At 38.1% G+C, this 27,255-nt stretch overlaps 1 protein-coding gene across 1 annotated transcript in view; it reads left to right on the forward strand.

Annotated features, from left to right (window-relative positions):
- Ssh2 (slingshot protein phosphatase 2) overlaps positions 1-27,255 on the forward strand; it is a 220,943-nt gene that overhangs the window by 113,950 nt on the left and 79,738 nt on the right. The window lies entirely within an intron of this gene.

The following is a 27,255-nucleotide window of genomic DNA, read 5'->3' on the forward strand; positions in this document are numbered from 1 at the left end:
GTAATCCCTCTATATATCATCTTTACAATAAAATTTAAAAAATTTTAAAAATAAATACTTCTTTTCTTTAAAGAAATACTTATAAAGCCGGTGCCGGTGGCTCACCCCTGTAATCCTAGCTACTCAGGAGGCTGAGATCTGAGGATCACGCTTCAAAGCCAGCCCAGGCAGGAAAGTCTGTAAACCACCAGAAAACCAGAAGTGGCACTGTAGCTCAAGTGGTAGAGCACTCGCCTTGAGCTGAAGAGCTGAGGGACAATGCTCAGGCCCAGAGTTCAAGCCCGTGACCAACAAAAGAAAAAAAAAAAAAAAAAAGAAACGCTTCTGAACCTTATCTATTTATAGGTATTTTTGGTTCCTCTGGTTTCAAAATTATATCAAAGCATAAATCATTGTTTGCCTCTTGTTAAGCTGACCTGTTAGCTCCTAAAATGTGAAAGGAAGTAGTTAGGAGATTGTTCATTTCTAGATGCTTGTTGTTTCTTTAGATCAGTTAATTACCTGGTTCCTTTAGTCCTCACTTTTAGACTAGGAAATTCATGAATACACAGAAATAATATGCAAAAAAGGGTCTGTAGATGATTAATACATTAATTTTTTTCCTAAAGAAAATGCCATAACTAGCCAGGCACCAGTGGCTCATGCCTATAATCTTGGCTGCTCAGAAGGCTGAGATCTGAGGATTGCGGTTTAAAGCCAACCCAGGCAGGAAAGTCTGTGAGACTCTTATCTCCAATTACCCACCAGAAAACCAGAAGTGGTGCTGTGGCCCAAAGTGGTAGAATACTAGCCTTAAGCAAAAAAGCTCAGAGACAATATTCAGGGCTGATTTCAAGCCCCATGACTGACAAAAGAAAAAGAAAATGCATAACTTTCATCAAGTTCTTAAAGGAATTTAAAACACTTTCACCAATCCCCCTCCTTCTCACCTTTTGCAATTAAGTTCTAGAATTAGGACTGCTTTCGACATTTGATTTCAAAACCAAATCAACTCTTTTTCAGTATTTTTAACTTACCAGTGGTATTTGTTTATCCATTTTCAAATAATCAATCATAATTTCCCCATACTGAAAGAATTTGAGCTAATGTTTTCTCTCTATTGAAGAAAATTGTGCAGCTTTTTGAATACTCTTTCTCTTACAATATTATTAGAGTAGCTATAGGAGATATAGGAGAAATTCTCCTTGCAATTAATACAGGTGCCTGTTAAACTAAGGACAAAGAACTTGTTGGTTTGGGGATGACCACCAACTGATTTAGGATTAGACATTGAGAATGAATGGGCTCTTATTTGTGTTAAGAATTCTCCTGTCCAACAAGACAACAGAAAACAACATAACATGATAGACATGGGATAAAACTTCCATTTTCCCAGTAGTGTATCTATGCCACATGCTTTGTTTCTCTGTCATATTTCTCTTCTAATAAACTTTTCTATCATTAAAAAAAATCAGCCTACTATGTTTTTAGAAGTATGAACAGTCACATTTTTGCCTGCCCTGCCTGCCAGCTATGTCACATTATTTATACCTTTAGGCAAAATTTTATTGATTTTGCAAAGAAAAGCTTGAGGAAGTTTAGACCAGATTACTCTTTGAAATTATGAAAAAGAAACAATCTTTAGATACAGATTATTTTAGTTGAAATAAAAACGTTTAAATATAGGGTTTTGTTTTGTTTTTTAAGACTGGGGGGTATTGATATAGGCCTGCTAGCCTGGATCTCACAATCCTGCTTCTGCTTCCTGAGTACTAGGATTTCAGGTATGTGCTACCATATCTGACTATAATTTTTTTTTTGACTGCCTTGTTGGTGGCACTAGGGTTTGAAATGAAAGCCTCAGGTAGTCTACTACTTGAGCCAAGTTTGGTTGGTTGTTTTCTTGTGGTACTAGGAATCACATATAGGCTCTTGAACATACTAGGCAAGCATTCTTACCAATGAGCTATATCAGCTATACCCCCTAGTCATTTTCACCAAGTTGTTTGTTTGTTTGTCAGTATGGGGCTTGAACTCTGGGCCTGGGCACTGTCCCTGAGCTCTTCAACTCAAGGCTAGCATTCTGCATTTGAGCCACAGAGCCACTTCCAATTTTCTGGTGGTTAATTGGAGATAAGAGTCTCACGGACTTTCCTTGCCTGGGCTGGATTTGAACATGATCCTCAGATCTCAGCCTCCTGAGTAGGTAGGATTAGAAGCATGAGCCCCTAGTGCCTGTCTTTCACTAAGTTTTTTAATACAATGAAAATAAATGAAGTGTTTTTTTTTTTTTTTTAAGGCTGGGAATGTGATTTAGGGATAGAGTGCTTGCCTAGCATGAATGAAGCCCTGGATTTGATTCCTCAGTACCACATAAACAAAAATTGTAGGAAGTGGTTCTGTGGCTCAGGTGGGAAAGTGCTAGCCTTGAGCCAAAGAAGCTCAAGGACAGTACCCAAGCCCTGAGTTCAAGCCCCAGGACTGGCTGGGAAAAAAATTTAATCATTCTTTTGAAATATTAAACTTTTTTATATTTTGAGTTTAGAATTAGATGCTAGAAAATAATATAAGTATAGCATAAAGTGTATGTTGTTTGATAACTTATTGAAATATGTCACTGTAGAAATGTAAAGGGAACCATCCTAAATATCTTTTTTTTTTTTTTTTTTGCATTAGCTGTTGATCTGGGGGGGAAAATGCATAGCAATTTCCATAACCCTCCTCAGTGACATTAGAACTTTGGGAAAATATCCAACATCTGCTTATCTTTCCTGAGATGGAAATGTTCATAATTACAGTGTTCAGCTTCCTTTGAATGAAGATAAACATATTTCTGTTTTGTTACACTTTGGTTTCAGAAGTATGTTTGCTGCATTCTTCAAATGTATTTTCCCCTGACATTTAAAGGGGGTTCCAAGTTTTCTGGCTATTATTGGGGTTTTCTTAGCTTCCTCTTGAGGGTAGCTGTATTTTTCAACATATTTTCCTTAGAATTTCTTTTGGATTACACATTAAGGACCACTTAGAAATGACGACCATACAGCTTTTTTACATTACGTATACCACTACCATGGCCCAAATTCATATTAACACAATTTTTAAAAATAAAATCCAAGTTCTGCAAGCATATTTGGTAGAAGGTAAGGGCAAGGAAAATCGTTAAGTCAGCTTTGTCTTCATTTAGCTCTTTACCTACATGCTAAATCCAGGAAACTGTCAACTAGGAGATTGCTAGAGGAGTCTCCATAACCAGACCCTAGTTTGGTGGGTCTGAGAATTGGTGATACCCTGGTGGAAAACCTGTTTGCCTTAGTTCCCAGGAAACTGAACTTTTGCTCTGTTGACCTAGGCAGCTTTTTGTCCCAGACAAAAGTATGGCAGGCAGTGCTGGCCAGTGAGTTACCTGAAAAGTATTCATTACTTTGTATGGCTGTGGTAAAGTTATGTGTGTTAGAGATTGCTCTGTGTAGTTTCATCTATTCCAGATGAAACAAAATTGAGTGTTAATTATTCTGATGGTTGTCAAGGAATATATCAAGTGCACTTTATTATTGTTAGTGTCTTTTCCCCTGTGAGGTAATAGCCTCTGCTCAGAGCCTAAGTCTATGACTAAGTCTTTAATGGAATATGCATACCTTTTCTAAATATACTGGGGTGTGGACTTGGCTGATGCGAAGAGAAACAGTAGAAAGACCTTTGTGCATCTTCGCCATTAGTGTTAAAGTGGTTTTTAAAGAAATAGGAAAGGTGGGAGCTGACCCAGTGGTTCATGCTTGCGGTCTTAGCTACTCAGGAGGCTGAAACTCAGGTTTGTAGCCAGCCCACAAAAACAAATCTGAGACTCTTATCTCGACTTAACCAGAAAAAAAGGCAGAAGTAGAAGTGTGGTAAGAACACAAGTGAGCAAAAGAGGCCCCAAGTTCAAGCCATAGTACTAGTACCAAAAGAAATACAAGTATTGCTTTAGTTCTACCTAAAGGCTAATCTTTTCAGCAATTCAGTTTCCTTAGGTAAAAAGTTTACTCCACTAGACCCCAAAAGTACTTTAAATGCCAACTTACAAAAGCCCAAGCAAGCTGAGTGTGGTAGTGAGTGCTTATAATTCTAGCTAGTTTAGCCACTTGGGAGGCTGAAGCAGAGGATTAGAAGTCTAAGCCAGCTTCAAAATATAGTAAGACCCTTATAGAAAGAGAAAGAGAGGAAAGAGAGACAGATGGGGAAGAAAAGGAAAAAAGAGTGAGCTGGGTACCAGTGGTTCATGTCTATAATCCTAGCTATTCAGGAGGCTGAACTGGAGAATCTTTGTTCTAAGTCAGCCCCAGTAGAAAAATTTATGAGACTGTCTCCTGCAAAAGCAGTGCTGAAGACATGGTTCAAATGGTAGAGCACCAGCCTAACTAGTGAGCTAAATGAGTACAAGGCCTGAAGTTCAAACCCCAGTACTGCTCAAAAAGGGGGATAGGTGGAGAATAGAAAAGAGGAGGAGTTATGAGCTTGTTTTATATGAAAATATTCCAAGAGGGTGGTTCTTTTTTTCTATTTCATTGTTTAAAAGTTAACATTTATCTAGAAAAGCCTAAGCTTTTTATGTACCTATGCACTTTAGAATACTGACTTGCATTTTCACATTCCTGGTATTTGCTCCATTAGAAAACTTATACAAACTTTTGTTCACTAGAAGAAAGGATATTTTATTCCCGAGCATGTGAGATACAGAATGGGTATTATTAATACTATTTAACAGAGACAGTTGAAAATTACTTTTTCTTTTTGGGGTAGAGAGATACTGAGGTTTGAACTCAGAGTCAAGTATTCTACCACTTGAGCCATACCACAGCTGTTTTAATTGTTACTTCTCAGATAGTCTCATGCTTTTTGCCTGTGCCTACCTCACCTGGTGATCCTCCTACTTAGGCTTCTTGTATAGCTGGAATTACAGACGTTCATTATCACATGTGACTTGTTTGTTGTGATTAGGTCACACTAACTTTTTGCCTGGGCTTGTCTGGAACTGTGACCCATCTGATTTCTGCTTGCTGAGTAGCTGGGATTATAAATGTGAGCCACCATATGTGGCCTGAAAGATGACTTTCCTAAAGGACTCATTTTAGATCAATGATCTTTTATGAAGTAGAAATTACCTCTCTGTTAGAATTTCTGTGAAAGAAATTCTCCTTTCCCATCTTTGTTTGTTTGTTTAATTAACCATCACTGGGAAGGGATAGAATTCCATTTGCAGAAAAAGTTTTCCAGTGGAATCAAGGATGCAATGAACAAATTAACCATTTAGTTACTAAACAGTATTCTGTATCCTACTTGGTCAATCACCTTTGTGGAATAACCCAGCCCATTGTGACATTATCATTTAGAGGCATTCTTTTAAGTGTTACTTCTTCTGCTATGAAAAAAATCTAGTTGGTAACTTTTGCTTGTAAAAACACAGTAATCCCATTTTAAGATTCCTGCTAACAAACATGTGTTTTTATAATGTTCTATAAAGAAATTCAGATCTGGATTTTCTCCCTCTGTTAAATAATTCATTAGTGACAGAGCAGGAATCCCATATATCTGTCAATTGTATGCTCTTTTTCCTCTCTGTATGTTTTTTCTATATGTTTTTTCAAAGCAGGTGAAATATTAACCTTCTCTTGGAGAAATTGTGAACTGTTAAAACTGGCTCAAAAGTATCCCACGATAGGTAAAGTGGCACACAACTGTAATCTAAGCACTTGAGAGACTTAGCCAGGAGTATTATGAGTTCAAAACCATCTTGGAATACATAGTGAGATAGGCTCAAAAATGTAACAAAACTGAGCCAGGCACTGGTTATTCACACCTGCAATCCTAGTTACTCAGGAGGCTGAGATCTGGAGGGCTGAGATTTGAAACCAGTCCTGCCAGAAAAGTCCATGAAGCTCCATCTCCAATTGTCAAGAAAAGAGCCATGCTGGAGGTATGACTCTAGTGATAAGAGTACTAGCCTTGAGCAAGCAAGCTGAACAAGCCTAAGGCCCTGAGTCCCAGTACCAACAAAAACAACAACAACACATATATAAAACAAAAAATACTTAGAGGAGGAATCCAAACACATAACTCCTCTGAACAGCTGAGGTACTATTTATCAAAAAAAAAAAAAAACAACAAGGATATGGAAACATGTATTGGGAGGTGGGCAGAAGGAAGGCCCAAGAATGGATGAGGAAAGGGTGAAAAAATATAGTCATTATATTCAATGTATATTATGTAAAAAATTAACTATATAATTTGAGGGTGGGGACTAAAGTGGGAAATCGAGGGAGAACAAAGGAAGGGACTTAGGGAATTGTAACCCCTTTGACAACTAATAAATAAATAAATAAGTAAATGGGCGAAGCATGGTGGCTTATACCTGTAATCCCAGCTACTCAGAAAGTAGAGATCAGGATAGATAATAATTCAAGTTCAGTTCTGGGGAAAAGTTAGTGAGACCTCTATCTCAACAAAAGCCAGGCAGTGGTATTATACACCTGCCATTCCAGGTACACAGGAGTCAAAGTCTGAGAAGAATCAAAGTCTGAGTCTGGCACCAATGATCAATGTGAGACCTTACTGAAAAAACACAGAAGAAAGGAAATGTGGGCATCACTCAAAATAGTAGAGTGCCTGCCTAGCAAGTGAAGGTCCTGAGTTCAAATCCCAGTTTTAGGAAGGGAAAAAGATCGTAACAGATGGATAGAAAGGAAAGACTTAGGGATATTTTGGATTTCCAATGTTAAGCCCCTTTTCAGGTGACTATGTACTGAATGTAACAGATCTACCTTATAATAATCACAATATAATAATTATAATATTTTCAACCATAAATCTTGTTAAATATTAAAATACTATTTATAGAAGATAGGAAACAATTAGTCACTTGTTATAACATTATGATAATATTTCTATGGCTAAGATATAAATTGGAGCTTGGGAATACATACATGTAATCTCAGCACACTTCTGCAGTCCCAACATTTGGAAGGTTGAGGGAGGAAGATCAGGAGTTCTAAGCCAGAATAGGCTACATACTAAGTTCAAAGCTAGTCTAGACTATATAGGAAATCCTGTCTCAAACAAGCAATGACTATACAAATTGGATTAAATTTTCTTCCCCAGATTTATTCTACCAGTCCTTTCTGTGAATAGCCTTATTTGGTTCATATTTTATGTAAATCCTCTTTTTTTTTTTTTTTTGTCCTGAGGCTTGAACTCTGGGCCTGGGCACTGTCCCTGAGCTCTTCAGCTCAAGGCAAGTGCTCTACCACTTGAGCCACAGCTCCACTTCTGGTTTTCTGATGGTTAATTGGAAATAAGAGTCTTAACAGACTTTCCTACCTGGGCTGGCTTTGAACCACTATTCTCAGATCTCGGCCTCCTATATAGCTAGGATTACAGGCATGAGCCCCCAGTGCCTGGCTTATAAATCCTCTTTTAATTCTCATGTTCTACACAACTCCTGATTTTAAAGATGAGGAAATTTTTAGTTCCTGAAAACTTTCTTCACATAGATATTTTTTAATAATGGGTTATTTAGGGCTGAGAAGGTGGCTCAGTGGTAGAGTGCTTGCCTTGCATGCCTGAGGCCCTGGGTTCGATTCCTCAGTACCACATAAGCAAAAAGAAAAAAGCCGGAAGTGGCGCTGTGACTCTAGTGGTAGAGTGCTAGCCTTGAGCTGAAGAGCTGAGGGACAGCGCCCAGGCCCAGAGTTCAGGCACCACAACCAGACCCCCCCAAAAAAAATTTTTAATGGGTTATTTAATTTAGCTGAGTCTGTTGGTGAGACTAGACAAAAGAATCAGTATTAATATTCAGTTTCTACTCCTGTTTGCTCAGTCAGCATTTTGAGTGCTTTAGATTTTCTTGTCTTTCTGGGAAAAAAGGAAGAGCAGGCAAGAAATAATTGAATCCAAGTATTCTGATTATCAAAATTATTGTTTTCTGTGAAGACAAATGACTGCTTATGTTGTGTTTCTATACTTTTACTTTGATTCTAACAATATAAATATAATTATAAAAAATAAAAAATAATAATTTAGCTGAGTCAAAGAAATTTAACATTACTTCTTACCAGTACTACATCACTAACATCCTAGTCCAGTGTAATATGGATGAATTTGTAAATTTGCTTTCTTTTGACTGAAGTTGGCTTCAAGTTTTGGATTTTAGCTTTTGCTTGCTAATACATTCAGAAAACTAAGCTTTATTACTGGTTTAAAATAGTGATTTCAGAACTGAGCTGCATTATCTTTTCATTTAATTAGAGCCCATCAGTATACTGTGTCATATCTGTGGAATGGGGATAGGAAGGAGGGAAGTGCTTTGTTTTAAGCCATTCTTTTTAGCTGTTTGTTTCTTGATGCCTGGCAGGAAATGATAGAGACATGTGTGATAACAAAGTGACTTGAGGAAAAATTACTTATAAAGATCTCTGGTTCATCCAGATTGATTGGTTGGCAGCTAGTTGGTGAGATACTTTCAGGCAAATTTGATAGCCAAATATGAAGCTTAAGAAAGTATCATTTAAGATAAAATTGAGATGGTAGGAAAATTCTATTTTGAGAAAAGCTTGAGAAAATTCTATTTTGAAAGTTGATATCCACATAAGTAGACTTCTTTTTCTGGCTTCCAATGAGAGAGGTTTAATATATTGATATTTACTAAAGGCAAAGATCTGCTAGAGGAGTCAAGAGGTGTGGGGGGTAGACATGTATGAGTAAAAGGAACTTATATATATATCAAAGCATTTCTCTGGGTTTTTTTCTCCTTGAAATTGAAATTACTTCATGGAATAAATTCTCCTTGGTACCAGAAAGCAAAGTAAACAAATAACCCAGATCTGTTTTCTCTTCATGCCACAAATCAAACTACCTTTCCTCTTCTAAAGGTAACATCTCTCTAAGTCTCACCTCTACCTTACAGTCCATCTCCACTGTAGTTAAGGGAATCTTTCTAGAAATATAAACTCTCGCTCTCTCTTATGCTCAGGATAAAGTTCAAATTTCTTGGCTGTCACTGTTTAACACTTCAAGATCTGTACTCTTGTTTACCTCTCCCATCTTTCTTCTTTTTTATTTTAACACTAGGGCTTAAATTCCTGGCCTTGCACATGCTAGGCAGATTCTCTATCACTTGAATCATGAATCCAGCTGGTTTTGCTTTAGTTCCCTTTCAGATTGGGTCTTATATTTTTACCCAGGGCCAACCTCAGACTGAGATCCTTCTTCCCATGCCTCCTGTGTGGTTGTGGTTGAAATGGACACTCCCTTTTCTTGCCTGAGATTAGCTTTCAACCATGATCCTCCTGAATGTCCACCTCCTGAGAGGAGGTGGCCTACTATCCCCATCTTTACAGCAGCCTACTCTCTACTTTTTCACCATACAATAAGATTATAGTTGTTCTCTGGCTTTCCCTCACAACCTCCTTTTCAGGTTAATGTCTTCCTGAGGTAATCTGTCCAGGCTCCAGGAGGATGAGCTTATCTGAAGGAAAAGGAGTTCTTATTCCCATTCCTTCTGGAGAGGGCAGTAAACAGTCTTAGCTTATTGTTCATTAATCCTTTGCTTTAAACTCACTTCATCAGAGAGCTTTGACCACTTACTCTACCTAAAACAACAATGAACTCTGTCACTCTTTAGCCTCTTCCCACTGTTTTCTTCAAAGTATTTATTACCACCTGACATTGTCTTTTTCTACTTTGAACCATACAAATCTGTTAGTTCCTTAAATTTTATATATATATATATATATATATATATATTTTTTTTTTTTTTTTTTGGTCGGGTCATGGGGCTTGAAATCTGGGCCTGGGCACTGTTCCTCAGCTCTTCAGCTCTAGGTGAATGCTCTACCACTTGAGCCACAGTGCCACTTCTGGTTTTCTAGTGGTTTATTAGAGATAAGAGTCTCACAGATTTTCCTGCCCAGGGCTGGCTTTGAACCTGATCCTCAGATCTCAGCCTCCTGGGTAGCTAGGATTATAGGTGTGAGCCACCTGTGCCTGCCTTAAATTTTATATTTATTGCTATATTTCCAATGCATAGATTAGCATCTTACTATATAATAGGGTTTTTTCTTTGTTTGTTTTTCCCAGTCCTAGGGCTTGAACTCAGGGCCTGGGCACTGTCCCTGAGCTTCTTTGCTCAAGGCTAGCATTCTACCACTTGAGCCACAGTGTCACTTCTGGCATTTTCTTTTTATAGAGTACTAAGGAATTGAACCTAGGGCTTCATGCATGTTAGGCAAGCACTCTACCACTAAGCCACATTCACAGTTTTATACTAAGTTTTGATAAGCACTTTTTTTACATATATATAATTTTATATTTCATTTAACTTAATATATTCAAAGTGTTTCCAATTGTGTGTGTGTGTGTGTGTGTACGCATGTGCCTGCCAGTACTGGGGCTTGAACTCAGGAACTCTGGTTTGATCTTTTTTTGTTTTTTTGATTGGTCATGGGGCTTCAGAAACTGTGATCCTCAAATATCAGCCTCCTGAGTAGTTAGGATTACTGGTGTAAACCACCAGCACTCAGCTGGTTTGACCCTTTTGTTCTAGACTGGAGCTTCCCACTTGAGCCACACTTGAACTTCCAGCCTCTGATTAGCTGTAGAAAAGAGTCTCTCAGACTTTCTGCTTAGTTAGACTGAGATCTGTGGATCAAGATTTGAAGCAAGCCTAAGCACTTTTTGAATGGGATCTATGATTCCATCTATGACCTGACTTTCATAATCAGAGCACTTTATATAATTATTACTAGATTGGGATCCTTGGAATATGTTCTGACATTCATATTTCAGAACTACTGTCAGATTATCTAAATACTGAAAGCTTAGGTACTTACTGCTTGAGGGATTTGAATTCTACCAAACCTTTTGCTTGCTAGACAAGCACTCTACCTCTTGACTCACTCCCCTAGCTCCTGTTTTGTATATATTACCTTTGAGTTGATGATAGTTTGGTTTCTGTTGTAACCTTCTGTTCTGGCTAATAGTTTCACAAATAAGATAAATGTGGCCTTTGATCTAAGTGGAACTAACTGAGAGATTAGATTACTAGTTTATGTAGCTTTATTTTAATGAATTTATGTAAGCCCACAGCTTTCAGGCTCTGTTCTCTAGAAGGAAGAAGAGTTAAATAGAACTTCCAGAGGCTACTTTTCCAGAGCCAGAGGTTTTTAAAGTCTTTTGTAGTCAACTTGCCCAGAAGACAGATGTAATGCAGTAACCCATAGAACATGCCCAGCTTCTCAGAAAAAGGAAGTTCAAGACAGGACACCAGATAGAGTTTTGCCAGTCAGTTAAAAGTGCTTTGGGGAGTGGAAGAAGTTCCTCTTTAGCATTAAGCATGATTGAGGCTGAAAATAAAAACAAGTAAGGCAGACTCTTTGTGGTTTTTGTTAAAAACATGTGGGCTTTCTGACTTGCCAGGGAACACACACTGACTTTAATACTTTATCATCTTTGAAAATATTCTTCAGTCCTCAGTGTCCCTGTTAGCATTTCAGGCCACATTTATTAAGTATTATATATGTGGCATTACACTGGGCACTGTATGAAAAAGAATGAAATTCTCACTGTATTACCTTACATGCAAAAGGAACCAATAAAGACCTTGTAGTATTCACCTAACTAAATGGAAATTAAAGTTAACATAAACCAAATTCAGACATTAGAGCTGATGGGTAATTGTATTATCTTCGCTTTTACAGGACTTCTTCTGTTTATAATAAGCTTTTTATTCAGAGTTGGAACAAAGAGGGATGAAGGTAGCTTGAATCCACCCAGATTTTCTATGTAGTAATCTCTTTTCTATAGGGATGAGACCTCTCTACCAAGAGAATGAAGACTTATGAGCAGCTTGAGTTCTGAATAGTATAAACATGCTGGTGGCAGAGCATTTTGGGCAGAAAGGTAGCTCCTAAATGAGGAACTTATATTAGAAAAAAACTGTTTCTCAGCCCTGTGGCTTTTAATTGTTGGTTGGTTTCTTCACAGCTCACTTTCTCTCAGGCTCCACCCCTCACTGCAGAACTTGTTGACAATAGCTCCATTTTTTGAAGTCTTACACAAAGGCAGATGTCTCTGGAAATGTAGCTTACGCAAAACATCTGTGCGCTTGACTCTGTTCCCACGGTGGTGTGTTTTCCTGTACTGCCTTTTTTCCCCCCTTTTTTAAAAACTGAAGCCCAGAGTGGAGATTATGGTTCAGAACCAGCTTGGACAGACAAAACTTTAGACTCTGCCTCCAGTTAACCAGAAAAAAGCCAGAAGTGAGGCCTGGCTCAAGAGGCAGAGTGCCATCTTAGCAAAAACCAAGTGACAGTTCAAGACCCCCGATTAAAGCCTCGGTGCTAGGGCACACACACACACACACACACACACACACACACACACACACACACACACACACACACACACACACACACACACACACACACACACACACACACGCGCGCGCGCATGCACGCACGCACGCACGCACACATGCACACACAGAACTGAAAACATTAAGAAAATGTTTCTCTTTTATTTTTGTCTCTAAGTAATTGCACAAAGGAGTTTCCATTCAACAAAGAAGTATATAAATATGATAAATCTTGATCAGTGTCACCCCTTACCTCATTCTTCCCCCAAAAAAAATTTTTCAAAAGGAAAAAAAAGATCTTCCCCCGTGGCCACTATTCTTACTAATAGCCATTTCCATCTGGCCGTGTTATCTTCCCATTCTTCATATAGCTTTTTGCCTACTTTTTTTTATGCAGAAGTTGACATATATCATATAGTCACATCCCCGTTTTTCCCCCTTATTTTGACATTATCTTTTGGGTTTTGGTGTGAGTTAATAAAAAGTCTACAAGAGTAAAAACAACTCAGGAAAAGAGGAAGATGATCAGTCAGAAGAAGATAAGAGGCAAAGTACACTCACATATGCATGTGTACATGTCACAACAAAACATTATTTTGTGCAATTAACATATACTGTAGGGCTGGGAAGGTGGCTCAGTGGTAGAGTGCTTGCCTTGCATACATGAGGCCCTGGGTTCGATTCCTCAGCATCACATAAGCAAAAACAAAAAAGCCGGAAGTGGTGCTGTGGCTCAAGTGGTAGAGTACTAGCCTTGAGCTGAAGAGCTGAGGGACAATGCCCAGGCCCAGAGTTCAGACCCCAAGACCAACAAAAATAAAAAAACATATACTGTAAAATACATTTGTAATTGTTTGGCATTCATTGTGTTGCAAGTCTCAACTTTCCCAATACCTGACTTATTTTATTTTTGTCAGTCATGGGGGTTGAACTCTGGGCCTGGGCACTGTCCCTGAGCTCTTCAGCTCAAGGTGAGTGTTCTACCACTTGAGCCACAGTGCCACTTCCGGTTTTCTGGTGGTTAATTGGAAATAAGAGTTTCACAAACTTTCTTGCCTAGGCTGGCTTTGAACCGTGATCCTCAGATCTCAGCCTCCTGAGTAGATAGGATTACAGGCATGAGCCACTGGAGCCTAGCCTGACTAATATTTTAGTAGCAATGTTTCACATGTAACTAGTTTTCTCACTCACCAGAGTTATCTAGATGTCTTACCCTTTGTCCTTTACTTAATAGTGAATAAGCCCATATCCATGTTTCATTGTTTGTCCTTTCTTGTTTGAGAAAATATAAAAATAAAATGGACCATGTCTCCTTAGAAGGATTAGATACTAAGTATCTTACTGCCTTCTCTTTGAGGAAGCATGATGCCCTGTGCTTAGGTGTGTGTACATGCGTGCATGCCTGGAGCTTGAACTCTGAGCCTGGGTAAACTTTTTTTTTTTTTTTTTTGTCGGTCGTGGGGCTTGAACTCTGGGCCTGGGCGCTGTCCCTCAGCTCTTCAGCTCAAGGCGAATGCTCTACCACTTGAGCTACAGCACCACTTCCGGTTTTTCTGGTGGTTTATTGGAGATAGGAGTCTCACGGTCTCTCCTGCCCGGGCTGGCTTTGAACCACGATCCTCAGATCTCAGCCTCCTGAGTAGCTAGGATTACAGGCGTGAGCCACCAGCGCCCGGCTCTGGGTAAACTTTTTTGCTCAAGGCTAGCACTCTAGCACTTGAGCTACAGCTCCACTTCTGGCCTTTTGGTTCATAATTGGAGATAAGAGTCTCGCAGACTTTCCTGCCCAGGCTAACTTGGATTGGTGATCCTCATATCTCAGCCTCCTGCGTAGCTAGGGCTATAGGCATGAGCCACTGGAGTGTCCAGCATAAATTATATTTTTAAAGGTAGACAATAGATTTGACTTTTAAGGGTATCACGATATCTACATGTGAAACATCCTAACCTGACTGGCTTAGAAAGCTGCATGGCTTACATAGAGCCTTGCTAATTGTTACTGTGTGAGATCAGATAACTTCCTTAGGATAGTAGCTTTCCTTCTAATCATTTTAGATATTTTTCATTTGGTAATAAACCTAGCTTTTAAAATCATTTCCTTGGAAGGGGAAACAAAGGAGGAGGCTACAATGCTTGATAAGAAATGTACTCATTATCTTGCCCATGTAATTGTAACCCCACTGTACAGTATTTTCACAATTAAAAAAAATAAAAATAAAATCATTTCCTTTTCGTCATTAGTATGGGTTTTGAGTTGCCATTGGGGTAAATTATTGGACAGAGCCAACCAGGAGCTAAAAGCAATGTATACAGAAGGTGTGCAATTGTACTATATGCAATATCTGTTTCCACATGAGGGCAAGTATATAATGAATTTTAGCTTTTTTTTCTCTCCAACTTGTTTTAAACATATAGAAGTTAAATTTGCTCATTGGTTATTGTGATTTGTATGTTTTCCTTATTTGAAATTTCATTGCTTTATATTGCTCTTTAGATTATTACAAAATACTTCCTAATAATGTCTCTGTAGTTCTCTGATTTCTCACAATCATTTTTTTGGAAAGTAAGGAATAATTTTCTGAATCATTGCTTTATAAACTTACCTTAAAATGTGCATTTATTGAATTTCAAAAGAATAAACTGGTAAACACTGGATTGGACATCAAGAAACCCCAGTACATTAAAGTTGCAAGGAACAGTAGGAGGGATGTTTTACCTATGGTGGTGGTACAATTCTATAATGATTATGGAAGGAGAAAGAATATAGAAAATAAGAAATAGCAGAGTTTTATTTGTATTGGTGTCTTGGGCTTGAACTCAGGTTGTAGGCACAGTCTCTTAGTTTTTTCACTCAAGGCTGGTACTCTTGAGCCACTCCTTCACTTGAGGCTTTTTTGATAGTTTGTTAGAAATATGTCTCACAAACTTTGCTGCCCAGCCTGGCCTTAATACTTGATCCTCAGATCTCAGCCTCCCAAGTGAGCGAGGATTACAGATATGAGCCACCAACAAACACTCAGTTTCAAGTTGGTATTTTTTTGCTGTTGACATTATGTACCAACAGTGTTGAGTGACATTTTTTCTTAGTGTTTACTTCTTAAAGAAAAAATACTTCATCTCTAAAAGTATAATATTGAATAAAGTGGTTCTTTTTTACAACCATACATTTTTTGAAGATGATACTGAGAAGACTGTTTTTTTAATATGTGGGAAAATAATTTCATTTTACCACAGCTAGTCTCTGAGGGACTTTTAAGAGAGTGTTAGGGGGGAAAAAAGAGTTTGTGCTAGAAAATAACTTCATTTTTCATTTTGTTAGCCTACGAAGGTAGAGAGCAACTATAGAAAAGATTGGCAAGGAAATTTTTTGGGGGATGGGTCTGGTTGTGGTACCTGAACTCTGGGCCTGGGCACTGTCCCTCAGCTCTTCAGCTCAAGGCTAGCGCTCTACCACTTGAGCCACAGTGCCACTTCCGGCTTTTTTCTTTTTGCTTATGTGGTGCTGAGGAATCGAACCCAGGGCCTCATGTATGCAAGGCAAGCACTGTACCACTGAGCCACCTTCCCAGCCCCTGGATTGAATTTTTGTAGCCAATAAATTTTGAATAATTACTTGCAAAGCTCTACCTGCAAAGGCAAAGTAGCCATCAATGATTACTATCTCCTAGTATTTCCTTCGTAGTCCCCTCTTTAATTGAATTAAATATGGCTGATTTATACAGGATGTTGCAGAAATTCTATGTATCCCTAGAAGTAGGGTTGTCATGAAATATTGTGGTTCTTCATTGTTCTCTTTAGTATCACTCACTGGGTAAAACCAGATGCCTTGTCATAAAGATATTCAAGCAGCCCAGTGGAGAAATTTATATGGTAGAGATATAAGGGCTCCTGTCACAGCCACATAAGTGGGTTATCTTGGAAGCAGATCCTTCAGCCCCATCAAGGCTTTAGATACTGTAACCTCATAAGAGACCTTCAGCCAGAACTATCCAGCTAAGTTGATCTTCTATTCTCAGAGGCTGTGTCAGGTGATAAATGTTTTGAGTTTTACTATTTGTTGTTGTTGCATTAGGCTTATAAGTTTTAGGATACGTTGTTATTCATATATAGACAACTAATCAGGAAGTTGTCAGCCTATAGAGTAGTAGTGACCGTGAGTGTGGATGAAGGCATCCAGAAGAATATGAAGAGAATAAGAAGGTAATTGATGATGAAATGAATGATGGACAACATCATAGTTTAAAAATTGACAGAAAATATTAAAAATGTAAGAGAGGGACTGAGAATGGGACTTAGTGCTCTCCTAGCATACATGAAGCCCTGGGGTCAATTCTTCAGTACTACGTAAACAGAAAAGGCCAGAAATGGCACTGTGGCTCAAGTAGTAGAGTGCTGACCTTGAGCAAAAGAAGCTCAGGGACAGTTCCCAGCCCCTGACTTCAATCCCCAGGACTGGCAAAAATAATATTAGTAATAATAATAATAATATAATAATAATAATGAGAGTGTCATAAAGATAGAAGATTGTCAGTAATATAAAGCAAGATAAGGACCTTTTTAAATGTCCATTGATTTTAAAAGCAGAAAAAAAATCCCACTTGCAGTACATTGGAAGACAAAATACAGATTTTTATCTGGAGATATTGAAACCCTCTGACACCTGCCCTGTTGGCTTGATCTCATATTCTATCACTCATTGTTGACTTACACTTACTTTGTTGTTTCCCAAATCAGCCAATCACACTTCCACCTTAGTGGCTTTACATTTGTTCTTTCCTTTGCCTTTAATGTTCTTTGCCCATACAGCCAGATAGCTCCTTCAGGAAGTAGAAGTTCAAATGTCACCTTATTAGAGAGACTAACCATACTTTATAACACAAATGCACAGCAGCATTCCCTGACAGCTTTTTACTGTTTTGCTCTGTTGTCCTTTCCACCACATGACATCTAATGTAGCAGCATCTGGCTAGTTGTTAGATGGGAATGTTTATTCAACGTTTCTGATTTTTTTAAGCTGGAATTTCTGGTTTTTAAATACAATTAGTTGTCAGTGAATTTGTTTTCAAAGCACTAAAGATTAATCTGTCTGGTTTAAAGGCAGCTGGTAGGGTAGGGAAAGGTAGGATAAAGTAGAGCAAGGTAGGATAAGGTAGAATGGGATTGCTGCAAAGGATACTGAACTGAAATGCTCAGAAAGGTATAAGGTGAATTCAGTGTCTTAGATGCTAAGTGGAAAGGGTCTCAGAAAAGTAGAACTGATTTGCTAGTGTACATCAGATGTTAAATGAAGAGCCGAAAGTTAAATCCTGTGGTTTTTGCTGGTGGTTCACACCTGTAATCCTAGCTACTCAAGAGGCTGAGATTTGAAGATCATGGTTCAAAGCCAAGCCAAGACAGAAAAGTCCATGAGACTCTCATCTCTAATTAATTAATAAAAAGCCAGAAGTGGAGCTTCCAGTGGCTCAGGTGGTAGAGCAACAGCCTTGAGTGGAACTCAAGTGAGAGTTTAAAAAAAAAATCCTTATAGTCTTTGACCTTTAGATCCCATCACTTGGGAAATGACTGAATTTCAGAGGACTGATGAGACAAAAGGAAGATGTAAGTGAGGTGAAGTTTAGTGGTACACATCTGTAATCTTAGTACTTGGGAGGCTGAGGCAGGAGGATCACAAGTTGGACACAGCATGGTCTGCATAGCAAGCTGTCTCACACCAAGTGGATGGCGATGGGTAGGGGGAAAAATGACAGGAAAGAAAATGGAGATAACAAGTGTAGAGTTTGTTTTAAAGAATTTCAGTAATGAAGAAAACTCAGAATATGAAACATTTTTGCAGGGGGGTACTTTATGAGAGGTTGGACTTGAGCATATTTCTAGCCTGGAGAAAAGCTGTTACCAGGGAGATAAAACTGGGCGATTAGAGAATGGGGGTCAATAACACCAGATTGTCCTCTCCCATTGGGGAAAGCAGGTGAGAGTAATTGGGAGAAAGTACATCAGCTAGCTCCCATTTTCATGGTGTTGTAGAAGCCCATGTTAACTGGAGAATGTACAGATGTAGGAGTTGTGATAGGATTTGGAGGGGGGGCGGGGTTTGGAATTACATAGAAGAGAATGAGTGAGAAGCTGTCCAAAGGTGTTAAGTGTCCAGCTGAGTTAACTCAGCTGTCTTCTCTGACATCTTTGTCACCGAGACGGTAAATAAGTGCTATGGCATCCAGACTTGTGGTTTCAGTATCTACTTCAGTGTTAGGTGTTCTTTCTTTCATTGTTTCAGTATATTTATTGAATATCCATTTAGGTACCCAGAACTACATTAGACATTAGAGAAATAAACAAGGTAAAGTTTCTGCTTCCAAAGTGTTGATTTGCTCAACAGATAAACTCATCAAATCCTATGATTTTAAGTTCTAGTATTATGAAGGAAAGCAGGAGCAAGAAGACTAAATTGCAGGGAAACTAATTAGAAGATAAGATATGACACTGGGTTGGTTAGGAAAGAGAAAACTCAAGAGCTTGGTAGCTTAGAAAAAATCTGAGGACTCAAATGTAATTAGGGGTTTCCCTCTGGTTGAGGAAAGGAGTAAACACATGGGGGTCACAAGAGGGCTCATTATTGTAGGAAGTTTTTGTTTTGTTTTGTTTGTTGCGGGGGGGTGGGGAATATAGCTTTTGAGAATATTTTTAACTGGATCCCTTTCCCCAGAACTTCCTGTACATTGGGTATATAGTTAGATGTTTGGAACTTGAGCAGCCCACAAGCCAATATTGAGTCTGACAATAGCTAGACACACACACCCCCAAAAAAATATTTAAGGCTAAAAACAAGACAAAACCGGTTACCATTAATCTTCAGAATATAAGCATTGTGAATAATGAAAAAGTTAAGAGTGAATAAAATTTTTATAAACATCCAGAAGGAATTAACAACACTTCTCAAAAGACCTTTTCTTGACCCTCTACAGAAAGAGATGACTCAGCAGTGTCACGAAAAGGAAAGTTAATGTTGGTAAAGCTACCAGATTAATCCCTCTCCAAAGATTAATAGGTATTTTAAACAAAGTTCAATTTCTGAAATCAAGTCCTTCAAGATTTCATGCCTTTCAAAGGGATTTGAAAATTTCTGTTTCAACAGAGTCCAAGAAGATCAGATGAGAAATTTGGGGACAAAGCTATTGAATGTTCATCTATATGAAAAATAAAATTCCAATAGAGCCAGCTGACTCACACCTATAATCCTAGCGATTCTAAAGGTTGAAAATGGAAGGATCACAACTGAAGGCAAGCAGAGGCAGAAGAGTTCTTGAGACTGTATATCAAAAATAATAAACTGGGTGCCAGTAGCTCACACCTGTAATCCTAGCTATTCAAGAGGCTGAGATCTGAGGGTTGTGGTTCAAAGCCAGCCTGTGAAAGAAGTCTGTAAGACTCTTTATCTCCTATTAACCTCCAAAAAGCTGGAAGTGGAGCTGTGGCTCAAGTGGTAGAGTGATAATCCTGAGTAAAAAAGCTAAGGGATGGCAAACTCCAGTAGCTGAACAAAAAATAAAAATAACCAGCAAGGGCTGGGAAGGTGGCTCAGTGGTAGAGTGTTTGCCTTGCATGCATGAGGCCCTGGGTTCGATTCCTCAGCACCACATAAGCAAAAAGCAAAAAAAATAAAATAAAATAAAAAAAAAACCAGCAATAAACACAACTGGAGGCTTGAGTGTGGCTCAAGTGGTAGAGGTCCAGCCAGCCTAGAAAACTCAAGGCACTAAAGTTCAAGTTCCAACACCATACACACAAAAAAATTATAATAAGGATCAGGGTGAAAGGAGGTTGAGCAAGATAGAGAATAAATAGATGATAGCAACAGGATGTCAAAAGGTAACAATAATAAGTAGACTATGACCTGAAATTCAAAAGAGGCTTTTCCAAGGGTAAAACAAAAATGGTATGACTCTTTGGACGAATATTTGAAAGCCTAACTTGCATTCCTTCTGCAGGTGTGTTTTAAATACCTGGGAAAGCATTTGTTGAATTATACACAAAATTATTTTTTAATGTTGAAAGTTGTTCTTACTTTCCTTTTTATTCCTACCTGTTACTTTAAATTTAAAGTTAACTAATGTTGCGCATATCTTTGGTAACAAATATACTTAACATTTTAAATACTGGGAAAGAACTGTTCAGGATTATTTACTTTTGAATTTAGACAACCTTTAACATTTTTTTTCTTTCAAAAGGAAAGTATTTGAATCTAGAATTTAGGGATGAGAAACTTCATTAATTCAGCCTGTAAGGAACATGAGCTTCTTTGATCTGAAGTAGAAGACTTTCTCAAAAACTGAACCTTCTACCACTATTACTCACCAGAAGTCTGGATACTTGTGTATTGAGATCAGTTCCTTCATGGGCATCTACTTTTTTGTTCGTTGTTATTTGAGAGGATATGTCTGGATGTCTCACAAGTGAGCTAAATTAGACCCTCCTGCTACCATTTGAAACCCTGCTCTAGACCCTTTCTTTATTTTTTTTTTCCAGTCCTTATACTTGAACTCAGGGCCTGGGCCTGGGCACTGCCCCTGAGCTTCCTTTGCTCAAGGTTAGCACTCTACCACTTGAACCACAGTGCCACTTTTGGCCTTTTCTGTTTATGTGGTACTGACGAATCAAATCCAGGGCTTCATACATGCTAGGCAAGCACTCTACCACTAACCCACATTCCCAGCCCTCTAGATCCTTTCTTGATGATACTTTTAAAATCCAAACCAAAAGCTAAACAGTTTTATTTCCTGAAAGAAGGTCATATGGGTGTGTGACCAGATAACAACTAAAAAGAAATGCTCTTGGTCTCTGAGAAAACTAAAGAGGAACCAAAAACTGGCAGGCTATTTTACATTATTATAATTATTTTTATTCTTATTTTGTGATACTGAGGTTTGAACTCATGGTCTCATGATTGGGAGGCTGAGTTCAAATGCTAGTACAACCCAAAACAAAAAAAGAATGAAAAATTTTGCCTCATGGGAATATGTCTTAATCTTTTTCCACTCAGACCTTAACTTTGTTTTCAGGATGCTCTGGAAAACGGATTAAAATTTTCAGCAGGCTTTGCAATGAAATCCTGCCTTTGTTCTTTTAGGTGAATTGACCAGATTTTTTTTAAAATAGGGTATCACTCTGGCCAAGTTATCCTGCATCTTCCTTCCTCTGACTCCTTAGTGCTGGGATTATAGACATGCTCCACCATTTCCTCCTGATCAAATGAGTTTTTAACTGCTATTTGCTTTATATTATTAGGATAGCAACATGTTCAAGGTGTTCATTAAAACTAACATGAGATAAATAGTTAAATTGCCATTTTAGGAGCTGAATACCAGTGCCTCATATCTATAATCCTAGCCTTTCATGATGCTGAGATCTGAGGATCACAGTTACCAGACAGCCCTGGCAGAGAAATTTTAGAGACTCTTTTCTCCAATTAACCAGCCAAAAGCAGAACTGGAAGAGCTCAAGTGGTAGAGTGCCAGCCATATAAGGAAAAGCCAAGCAAGAGCTCAGAATTTAAGCCCTAGTACTGATGTACACTTTCACGTACATGTGCACACACATGCTTCTCTGGTGTCAGATGGCATAGTGGCCTATTCTGGACTCTACTGCTAATAATCTGTGAGATTTGAAGCCAACGATTAAATTCTCTGGATCTTATTTAATACATAAGATTATCTATTTGTAAGCTCAGAAATGAATTTTAACAATCTAAAGCAAAATACTTGTCAGAGTATGTCAGAAGTCACTTAATGAATGAGAGGCTGAAGGACCAGGCTCAGAGAACAAAGCCAGGATAAGGAAGGCCATGGAGTAGGAACAGACTGGTACAGACCTGTCCATTCTCCCCACAGTGAATATGACTATATCCCACCATGTCTCCTCTTTCATTTCACTTGTCTAAGATTAACAGTCCAAAGGAATATTTTCAGTAGGCCAGACATAAACCACATTGACTTCCCCCAAAGCCCTTTTCAGTTCCAAAGTTGAAGACCACCAAGTCCACTTTCAGTAGATTTTACAAAAGAAAAAAATAGTGTAATATTAGAAAAGAGAGTAATATAATTACTAGACAGCCACAAATAGTGAATGTTAAACCAGATATGTCTCATCTATAAAAATTGGAAGATTGAATTGTCTAGTCAACAAGGGAAACTTGTTGGGTTTTTGTTGTTGTTGTTGTTGTTGTTGTTGTTGTTGTCAGTCATGGGGCCAGAACTTTGGGCCTGGGCACTGTCCCTGAGCTCTTCAGCTCAAGGCTAGCTCTCTACCGAGCCATAGCACTGCTTCCAGCCTTTTCTGCTTATGTGGTACTGAGGAGTCGAACCCAGGGCCTCATGCATGCAAGGCAGGCACTCTACCACTGAGCCACCTTCCCAGCCCCAGGGGAAAGTTCTTTATCAAACATTTCTAAGATAATTATGGTTAAGGAAAAAATAACACAATAAGATTTTATCAGTAAATGGATATTGGGAATAAACAACGGGAAGTTTCTGCAGGGTTTTCTTTTTTGTTTTGTTTTCATTTTTTGTTTCTGCCTCCCACTTATGGCTTATAGGGAAAAGACCAGGAAGGTTAATTTTGATTAAAATTTGTTTCATATGTTTAAACAAACTTCTTTTTTTCCTTCTATTATAGAAAAGTAGGAAAAAGAGAAAACAAATAGCTACATCTAAGTCTAGGTGTCCTGGGCATTGAACAACAATTTTAAGCAAATTAACTAGTACTAAAATGGTTGTAGTTAATAAGTAAAAACTAGAATCCTAAACACTGCTCTGCTCTACTAGTAATTGGTCTACTAACATGCCCCAGCCTCTGCTTATATGCTGATTAAGAAAGAAAGAATTCCACTGTCTGTCTGGGAATTAATACCTCAGGGCAGATGGTTCCAGGTATGCCTTGCCATTCTAATACTATCAGTTGGTTGTTGAGCAGTGTATGGTGGGTGGGAAATTAAAGAACAGTATAAACTTTGGTTTGGATTTTTCTCCTACTTTAAATTTCTTTAGGAATACAAAATCAATATTTCTCATTAACTAGAAATGTGTTTTTGACTGTTTTGCAATCAAATTTCATACATCAAGGCACAAAACCTTTTTCCTTTTTTTTTCAGCTTAGCCCTGCTTTTTTATAGGATCCTGTAATGATAGCTCTGTAATTCCTTGGCCTCTACTCTGATATTTGAAACTCATAATGATAAACTTTCCCTTGTTGTGGTATAGTCATACTAGACAGGTTCATGAATTCATTTCCACTTAGTGGGATTGCCAAAGCTGTCTGATACCTTGAATTGGAAAATTGAACAACTAAACAGGGAAACCTGGATATATGGAATATATTTGAAAGTTTCCTCTAAATGAGTATTGTTTGTTTGTCATAAGATGTTACTATAGCAACTAGTCTGCCTTTGAACTTGAATTTAAGATATTCTTGCTTAGCTCCCCAAGTGTTGGGATTACAGGCATGTGCCACCATGCTAAGCTAGATGAATATTCTTTAAGGCAAAAATGTAGAAGTTCAGATTATATACATTTGATTTTTTTTTTCTGACTAGTATTTAAGCTTGTACTCAGGGCCTTGCCCTCATCAACTTGCTTGCATATCCTAGTGTTCTACTACTTGAGCCATGCCTACAGCCCAGCCTTTTCTGGTTAATTGGAGATGGAGTTAGTATTTTTCTGCCTAGGTTGCCTTTGAACTGTGATCCTCCAGATCCGTCCGATTCCTAAGTAGCTAAGATTACAGTTATGAGCCACCAGGACCTGGCTTGTATACAGTTTGAATGTAACATAACTGCCAGGCAACTCATTTTGTGGGTAATAGATTGTGTATAGCTGATAATACAATAATTTACCTGTACGTTTTGCCTTCAGACAGAAATACCAAACATACCAAGCGTTTGGCATTAGAAACTCTGTAAACACGAAAATCTATTTCCTTTATTTTAATCTTGAAATAGTGTTTACTTTCTGAAACTTGCTTTCTTATAGTAAATTGTCTGTTTCTTCTGGTGTATGTCGCGCATAAAACAGACTTTCTACTCAGCTGAGATTCAGCAATTTGGCCAGGTGTGTTGTTGCTTTGTTTTGCTCCCTTGACCTTCCTGCTGGTCATGGATGATCACCTACACAGAACACATTCCCCAAAGATTATTCCAGCCTCCAAATAGCTAAGTGTTTTCTTCCCTCCTTTGACTTTTCCTTCTATATGCTTTGCCTGAGACAAAACTACTACCATTTAACAAACATAATGTTTTAGGAAGTGATTTTGATCAGAAGGGATTGGCACAGTCTTCCCCCAAAGAGTACAGTCAATTCTCTTTTCCTCCACTTTTGAGGCTGAATTGCTACTGTTACTATCAGCAGAGATTAGAATTCTTAACAATCCAGCCCTAGTAGATTCATCTCTGAGCCAGATGTTCTTCATTCTCCTCCATGTAGTCTTTCTGTTTTTGACCTTGATAGTGTAGGAGGAGAGGGGGAAGATAAGAAGACTTGAAATCTGAATGGATGTCAGTCCTTTACTCTCAATCTACTTTTTTTTCTATTGAAAAGCACTATAAAGAGTTATTGTATTTCATATACTAAAAACTATTTTCTAAAATTAGAATAGAGGGAAAAAAAGATACTGTACGAAACAAAATATACTTATTACCTGACTCATATAATTGTAACCCTCTGTATCTTTATAATAACAATAAAATAAGTAATTTTTTAAAAATTAAAACAATATAGAAAAAGTGATTCAGAACATGAGCTTTTAAGTCAGATCTTAGTTTTGGCCCTTGTGCTGAGGTTTACTAGCTGTGCAACCTTGGGCCAGCCCCTCAGTATCTGAATATAAATTAGACATAAAAATAATTCTTATTTCATAGGTGTGTCATAGGTTTTCCATGAAGACAAAATTAACTAAGTATTCATACCTAAGGACATAGTAGAATCTGGTTGGCTTTTATTAGCTCATTTTCACATATGTTTCCAGAGGTGACTCCTTGTTGAGCAAGTGATTTTATAGCATATAAAAAAACAGACCTTCTTCCATATGTTCTGCAGAGACTCAGGAGAACTTCTCTATTACTGTTAGAAAGGTAACCCTCTAAGCGTTTTTTTTCTTATCAAGGAGCTAATTGTTCTGTCTTTAAATCAAAACAGTAGTATCTTCTTTTCTTGTTTCTTCCTTGATTTAGGGATTCTTAGGTTCTTTCAGGACCTAAACTCTAAACTTGAATCTCAGCTGGTCCACCTAAACTCTATTGGTTGTGGATTTTGTATTTATTTGACTTAGGCATGTGGAATCATATACAATCCCTTTATAGAATTTATTGGAGAAGTCCTGTTTCTGGGCCAGACAAAAGAACTAATCAATTCTGAAAAATTGGACAAGGTTTTCCCTGCCTTTGTAAAAAGATTTTTAATTAGAGAACAGCTCTGTCAATTGATTCTTCAGGCAAGCGTTTCAGAAAAACTGATACTTACATAAGTAAATCTCTTCCTATTCTGGTAATATATACTTTTTTAACCTTGTACTGTAGTAATGACTTTTGGGGGTTAGGAGTTTTTTGGGTGGTCCTGGGGCTTGAACTTGGGGCCTGGGCACTATCCCTGAGCCTCTCTGTGCTCAAGGCTAGCGCTCTGCCATTTGAGCCACAGTGCCACTTTGGCTCTTTCTGAGTAGTTAATTGGAAATAAGAGTCTCATGGACTTTCCTGCCAGGGCTGACTTCAAACCGCAATCCTCAGATCTCAGCCTCCTGAGTAGCTAGGATTACAGACAGACATGAACCACTGGTACCTAGCTATGACATTAAATTTACATGTAATTTTATTCATATACAAACAAATCATTTAATTTTCTAATTGAAAGATCCTTCTGAACTATAAAAGTGGTGAATTTTATTTTTAGTTCCATTCCACTGTGCTTCCTTTTCTTTTTTTTTTTTTCTTTCTTTTTTTTTTTTGTGCCAATCCTGGGGCTTGAATTCTGACCCTGAGCTCTGTCCGTGAGCTTTTGTGTTCAAGGCTACCACTTTGCTACCACTCTCCACTTCTGGCTTTTTGGTGGTTAGTTGGAGATAAAGAGTCTCACAAACTTTCCTTCCCAGGCTAGCTTCAATCCATGATTATCAAATCTCAGTCTCCTGAGTAGCTAGGATTATTGGCATTTAATTCATACCATTTTTAATAGCATGTATATAGCTTTGGATTTTTCTCTAGTGATGATAGGGGATTTATGTAATCATCCATATTTTAATTCCTGGTCTTCTTTTGACCAACAGTATGTCACTCTTGTGATGACTTAAGGATTGTAATCTGGAACCATAGACTAAAGAACATTCAGGCTGGGAATGTGGCTTAGTGGTAGAGTGCTTGCCTAGCATTCATGAAGCCCTGGGTTCGATTCCTTAGTACCACTTAAACAGAAAAAGCCAGAAGTGACACTGTGGCTCCAGTGGTACAGTGCTAGCCTTGAACAAAAGAAGCTCAGGAATAGTGTCTAGGCCGTGAGTTTAAGCTCCAGGACTAGCAAAAAATAAAGTAAAAGTAAAAAATAAAGAACACTCATTCTATCACTGGGCTTTTGTCTGCTTGTCCCTCTTTAGGAGTTTATGTCACACCATCCAGCTGGGTCTAAGGTATAGTTTGTTCTTTCACTACAGCTTACTGAGATTTGTGTAAATGATCTAAATATAAAGGCCTTATTTCCCTTATACTCTATATAGAGTGTCACTCCTTATCTTACTTTATAATCAGGATTTTTAAGATTCCAGGCAGCTTTCAATTAACCAAGGGCTCTTATCCTCTGCCATAGCCCTCAGCTTGTAGAAGCACTACATACACTTGGAAGAACACACTTAGCTGTGCT

The sequence above is a fragment of the Dipodomys spectabilis genome, unplaced genomic scaffold (genome assembly GCF_019054845.1).
Source record: "Dipodomys spectabilis isolate Male_0828 unplaced genomic scaffold, ASM1905484v1 ptg000004l, whole genome shotgun sequence".
Classification (NCBI taxonomy): Eukaryota; Metazoa; Chordata; class Mammalia; order Rodentia; family Heteromyidae; genus Dipodomys; species Dipodomys spectabilis.